This window comes from Galendromus occidentalis, unplaced genomic scaffold (genome assembly GCF_000255335.2).
Source record: "Galendromus occidentalis unplaced genomic scaffold, Mocc_1.1 scf7180000077480, whole genome shotgun sequence".
Classification (NCBI taxonomy): Eukaryota; Metazoa; Arthropoda; class Arachnida; order Mesostigmata; family Phytoseiidae; genus Galendromus; species Galendromus occidentalis.
The window spans coordinates 1311695-1317924 of record NW_003805468.1 but is presented as its reverse complement, the minus strand read 5'-3'; the positions used below and the strand labels follow the sequence as shown (position 1 = coordinate 1317924).

Here is a 6230-nt window from a genome sequence, read left to right as displayed (position 1 = left end):
CCAGTCCAATTTCTTTTCTCTCCATGGCATTCGGATGATCCCTTTCTTCGGGATGGGGAAACATTCCTCAGTGAATCATAAGTAGGGATGTAAATTTTTCGCGGACCGCGATTTTTCCGCGAATTTTCGCGGAAATTCTCGGCTACTCCCCATAGAGTTTCAATGAAGGCCGCGAATTTCCGCGAAAAATTTACATCCCTAATCATAAGTCATTAAGTTCCGAGGATTCCATAGCTTGCAGCGATGAATGAATAGGAGCAACCATCCCTTAGCTGTCGCCATCGGCCATACCACGTTGAATACGCCGGTTCTCGTCCGATCACCGAAGCTAAGCAACGTTGGGCCCGGTTAGTACCTGGAAGGGAGACCGCCTGGGAACACCGGGTGTTGATGGCAAACTTTTTATTTTCTCCACCGGATTTTTCCAGTTCAATTTCTTTTCTCTCCATGGCATTCGGATGATCTCCTTTTTTCGGGATGGGGATACATTCCGCAGTGAATCATGAGTCTTTAAGTTCCGATGATTCCATAGCTTGCAGCGATGAATGAATAGAAGCAACCATCCCTTAGCTGTCGCCATCGGCCATACCACGTTGAATACGCCGGTTCTCGTCCGATCACCGAAGCTAAGCAACGTTGGGCCCGGTTAGTACTTGGAAGGGAGACCGCCTGGGAACACCGGGTGTTGATGGCAAACTTTTTATTTTCTCCACCGGATTTTTCCAGTCCAATTTCTTTTCTCTCCATGGCATTCGGATGATCTCCTTTTTTCAGGATGGGAATACATTCCTCAGTGAATCATAAGCCATAAGTCATTAATTTCCGATGATTCTCAGCTTACAGCGATGAATGAATAGGAGCGACCATCCCTTACCTGTCGCCATCGGCCATACCACGTTGAATACGCCGGTTCTCGTCCGATCACCGAAGCTAAGCAACGTTGGGCCCGGTTAGTACTTGGAAGGGAGACCGCCTGGGAACACCGGGTGTTGATGGCACATTTTTTTCCTTCTCAATTCCATTCCTCAATCATTCGGAAACTCGTTACGATTTCATTTCGGCTCACCGAGACGCAACCATGCTCGCTCTGGGAATCGCCGCCCGGAAACAGGAGACGGTAATGGCTCCTTTCTGCTTCTCATCGGATATCAGTCATTCGTGACTCTACTTCGATCATCCCTCTGGAAAAGTGGTCCAGAGGCTCCGAGCACCGCGCGGAGTATGGAATGAGTCTCCCATGCGTTTATCACGTACCATATTTCACTCTGCCTCCCTATGTTGGACCGTCGGAGTCGATTGCTTCCAACAATTTCAAACAATTACCTATGAGGGAAAACCTCGAGGACCGTGTTTCCTAAGAGTCGCTGGCAGTCAAAAAGGACTACCAGCTGAAACCGCGGCTGTTATGCACACCCCAGTTTTGACTCAACCGAGCCAGGCTCGTTCCCTCAAGCCATGAGCCGAATCTAGATTCCGATTCTCGCTGCTCGACCGCTGGAAATGTTGAAGGGATAATCTTCTTCCCTCCGAATATCGAGTATGAATCGTTGAATATGATACATCTTCGAGAGTGTGGCATATCAAGAAGACTACTCCGTGGCGGGACCAATTTCTCATGGCTAGGAAGAGTCTGCACTCCTCCGGAACGGCCTCCATATCGGCGCTCCGATTGGAAATACGAGAGATCGATCCTCCTGAAATCGCCCTTTCCACAGCATCTTCTTTCCCGACAACTTCGCGTCGTACATGAGGAGAAACATTCCGACCCCGGAGCTGTCTGAATCGATTCCGCGAATGACGATGAAAGTTCGCGATCTCATGATACTTTGAGGAAGGATTCACCCAATAGTAATGTTTGAATTCTGCTGCGAGGTGCTCAAGCGACGAGAGCCGGGCTCAGGGCACAAATCTCTATTGAAGTCACCCCGTCGTTGTAGTCCTCGTTAGTATAGTGGTAAGTATCCCCGCCTGTCACGCGGGAGACCGGGGTTCGATTCCCCGACGGGGAGTTACTTTTTTGGGATCTGAGGGCGGAAGTTCGGCCGTATTGGCTAGATACTCTGAAAAAGGCGATTCATCACGTGGATCTGTTGCCTTTCGAGCTTTGGGATCTAGCGGCGTCGACGTAATCTTGATCGCTAGCTCCTTCAAGGGAGGTCAACATAATAATTCACGAGAATACACGGGGATCAACGCCTTGGAACGGCGCAGGGCGCCAAACAACGAATGATACATTTTATTGTGGTTCGGGATGAAACTCTCGATTGTCGCGCACAAGAGACGCTGTGCCATTCGCGTCACGAGCCGAGAAATTCTCGATTGAATACTGCTTCCGCCGGGGGCAAGCGCAAAATTCCCAAACTCGCACGGGATACCGCGAGCGTCCGTAACACTGACTGGGACCGGGTCTATCGATGCTGGTGACCATCGAGCTTTCAGCGACCGGAGCGTAGTTTAGTGAGTCATACGCGATAGTCGATTTGATACCCACTCGAGTCCATCAGATATGAACGAGCCATGGCTTGCTCTTGAAAATAGAGCAAGCCATGACGGGAAATCACGCAGACGATTCAGTAGTAGTATAACTCTCAATAGGTCGGATTCCCAGTGAGGACATAGGGATAGGGGAAAGCTTGGATGTATGGATGCTTTCTGAATGTTCCTTGTTGTGGAATATAATAAATATTCGGATCAGAATCTAGCGTCTGCTCCGCGCTTCGTGAGCAGCAAAGCAGATAGCTTGCGATCTTTTCCTTTGAACAAGGCGTAACGCTCACAAAACTTTCGTAATACCAGCCTTGGTGGCAAACTGCGACTCTCTACGGTTTTTGACTGCAAACAGAAGTTTCTTCTCAGTCAGTCAGTCAGTCAGGTGGGCTGTCACCAGTCGAGGTAAAAAATGTGATCGCCTAGGGTAACACTTTCCGTGACATTCGGAGACGCTTCCGGGAAGGAAAGCGAGCTGCATGTTCCCGATTCGGGGATACTTAATGATGACCAATGCATCCCCGATCGAGGTATCTTGACCAGACAGAATCTCTCAGATCAATTCCACGAAATATTAAAAAATCGGTGCGAATCACGAGTTGCGATGGGCCTGTGCACAATCTTTACTGCTTTCCGTCGTTTACTGCTCTCCGATGAATATATTCGCCGAGCGTTTACGTGAAAGCCGAGCGCGGAGTCATCCTGCGCCTGCAGTTTCTGTCAAAAAGGAACTCATCCCTGGCGGGAGTCGAACCCGCGACCTTTGGATTAGAAGTCCAACGCGCTATCCACTGCGCTACAGGGACAGACCACGGAGCGAGGTCGTGCAAGCCAACTCTAGCTAATATCTCAAATGTGGGAGGCACCGTCTCGTGTCACCGCTGCGCTCGCTTCTTGATCGCAAGTGGTTGGCTTGGAGTCCCACTGCCCGACCTGAGATTCATCTGAAAGAGCAGGGATATGTAGTCGGGCGACCAAGCGAGTGGGCAACCAGATGATCAGTCGGTCGGCCGGCCGGTCGTTCAAAGAGACGAGCGCCGACTAGCAAGCTCTCAACTCGGTTGCCATGGAGACGATATGTCCGAAGCGCGAATCGAGCGCAGAGAAGTCCTCGTCCGAAACGTTCCTCTCGGGTCTGCCTGTACCGCCAAAGTACCGAATGATGTTCGGAACGCTAGAAGCGAAAGGCGGCCGCCGTTCAGAAAGTTGACGCTTGCCAGCAAACGGATCTCTAAAATTGCTCACATAATTCCTGTTCTCGATTTTCGCGGAGGCTTAGTTAGCTAGAGCCAGCGGGGGTTTCCGAATCCGACTCATTCTTATTCAGAAGCTCGTAACTTCATGTGCAATCACACCTATTCAGAATGCTCATTCGGCCTTTCACAATGCTCACGGATGTTTAAGCTTCTCTGACAAGAGGGTTGCTTTGAGCGCGAATGTGGACTATGCTTGAATGCTTTGATTTCAAGTTTTTCTGAGTTCGAGTGGGATTTTTCTGTTTCCAGCCGTCCAAGGAGAAAGGGTGTTTGGCGGCGTGAATGGCTCTTGTTCGAAATTCACGATTCCCGCCTGCCCCTATCGGCAGATACCAATCGAGTTATCAAAGCATCAGAATTTCTTTTATCAAATCGGGTTTACGTAATGCCTCTCGCTCTATATCTGCTGAGACTCATGCCAAATCTCGAGCCCGTCATCTTCGGCTGCCCCATCAGCGATCGATTTACTCTCTTCACGGGCTATCGGTCGGACTCAAGCTTCCCAGCCTTAACCGTAGCGGCGCTTTTGCCAGAGACAAAATCAGGGATAGTTTGAGAATGAGGTGATTTTTCACGGAAATTGGCGGCACAAGGAGGCTCTCGCAGCCTTTCGAAGGCTCCTGCTCGTGAGGATTAGAGTTCGAGCCGTTGTTGGGAACGCAAAACAATGCGTCGGCCGGGAATCGAACCCGGGCCACCCGCGTGGCAGGCGAGTATTCTACCACTGAACCACCGACGCTATGCTCCACCGGAGTCTGACCAGGGTGTTTGAGCAGGGATTCAAGCCCTCTCACAATCAGGAGGCTGCTTCACGCGGGCAATCTTAAGATCCCCGACGTCCGGGAGGCCGGAAGAAAAGCTCTTCGAGATTCGCTCCTCACGTCGACGTTCGCTCCTACCTGACAGAATTCGGAATGCCTGTGTCCATCATTCGATAGTCGGATGTTTGGATCGATTCAGACATTCAGAGAATGTTGAGGAGAGGATTTGTAAAAATCGATGATCGGTCTTAGTTCCGACGGAATGACTGACGAGCATACAATGACTCTCGAAACCGAATTGATATCACCAGGTAGGCGAATTCTCGGACTCTCAAAATTCATCTTTGCGACCTCTCGCAAGTTTTGCCGAGCACGAGCACCTTCATTGCTGCCGCACCATCCGATTACCAGAGGAAGCAGTCATTGCGACCCAAACCCACGTCGACCGAGTATTTCCGCTGGATGGGAACATGAATCCTTCTCTGGATACGAGAGTGGTGCCAAGAGTTTTTCTCTTCAGTTTCGTGTCGAGACACAACGAGTCCGGTATCAAGTTGTGACAGGTCCAGACAAGCCTCTGTAGATCTGCAAGTCGACGAATCATCGGCGCGACTTCCACGCACATCTCGATTTTCTCCCGGGGAAGGAGACGTTGGAATTCCGACCATGTCGTTCCAGCATAGAGTGGTCCCGCAGTGGACTTTTCCCTGTGAAGAGATGAGCATTTCGGGAATTGATCTCTTGAATTTTACCGGAGGAAAAATAATCGGCACGGAGCAGTCGGAACCGACGCACTAGAGGCTAGAGGTCAAGGAGAAAGTTCCTCCGAAGGTGATCCAACGATACATATGACCCGTTAGCCACCGGTGCTTGATAAGGAAAAGGATATTTCGAACGGAAAATATCAGAAATCACACAGACGGGATGATTTTTAGAAAGAACAAACAAGTTCTCATGAAGGTACGGGGTCGGAGACAAGGCTCGGCAGTCTGCCGTAACCGCAAGGAAGTCGCCGACCATCGATACGCCAATACCGTTTGAATAGTGACCGACAAGATTCGCGGTGCGACATTCAAAAACCGAGCCGGGCAAACGTATCCTTCGAAGCAGACATTTCGCGGTTGCACAATAATTGAGCCGAGACTCGGTATTTTTCCCAACATTGAGTTCGAGTCAGAGGTATTGGAGTGTGTACCTTGAATCGGAACCTGGCTTTTCCGACCCGCAGCGGACCCCGGCGCAACAAAAAAGGTCGGAAAAACTTATCTGCGGAGGCATACAAAACTCAAGGGCACTATTTTGTGTCTGATGTTTGAATCTGTTCCGGAAATCGTCGTGGCTGCAAAAGATTTCATGTGCGTACACCTCTCAGGACTCAAAATTTTCGCGTTCCGAAAGCGCACGAAGATGAGACGTTACCCGCGTCACGGGACACCGACCGCACCTCGATCATGGGTATCGTAGAGCCCTCGGGTCTGCGAGTTCAGGACGCCTCCTCGCGATTCGATCGAGCAATAGGAGGCCCAGAATCGTGGATCATGAGAGCGCGGAGAATCTCGCGGCCTCAAAGAGCTCGCCGCCAATACATAGGTAGATTGAATGTCTCTCTGCTCAGAGATATTTCCCGATTATGGGGTCATTGGTCTCATGACGGTGAGCCTTCGCTTAACATAAGTTGATGTGATCCACTTTCGACGGTGAATGATTCATGAATCGCATTTCGAAA

At 50.3% G+C, this 6230-nt stretch overlaps 6 non-coding genes across 6 annotated transcripts; 4 read left to right on the top strand and 2 right to left on the bottom strand.

The window, feature by feature from the left end:
- Positions 1-277: 277 nt before the first annotated feature.
- Positions 278-396, top strand: LOC114828334 (5S ribosomal RNA). Its single transcript, XR_003777119.1, has one exon. It is a non-coding gene; the product is annotated as a 5S ribosomal RNA (ribosomal RNA).
- A 179-nt stretch (positions 397-575) lies between these two features.
- LOC114828333 (5S ribosomal RNA) lies at positions 576-694 on the top strand. Its single transcript, XR_003777118.1, has one exon. It is a non-coding gene; the product is annotated as a 5S ribosomal RNA (ribosomal RNA).
- Positions 695-879: 185 nt separating this feature from the next.
- Positions 880-998, top strand: LOC114828332 (5S ribosomal RNA). The gene has a single exon (XR_003777117.1). It is a non-coding gene; the product is annotated as a 5S ribosomal RNA (ribosomal RNA).
- Positions 999-1937: 939 nt separating this feature from the next.
- Positions 1938-2009, top strand: TRNAD-GUC (transfer RNA aspartic acid (anticodon GUC)). Its single transcript has one exon. It is a non-coding gene; the product is annotated as a tRNA-Asp (tRNA).
- A 1211-nt stretch (positions 2010-3220) lies between these two features.
- Positions 3221-3293, bottom strand: TRNAR-UCU (transfer RNA arginine (anticodon UCU)). The gene has a single exon. It is a non-coding gene; the product is annotated as a tRNA-Arg (tRNA).
- A 1118-nt stretch (positions 3294-4411) lies between these two features.
- On the bottom strand, positions 4412-4482 carry TRNAG-GCC (transfer RNA glycine (anticodon GCC)). Its single transcript has one exon. It is a non-coding gene; the product is annotated as a tRNA-Gly (tRNA).
- Positions 4483-6230: the final 1748 nt, after the last annotated feature.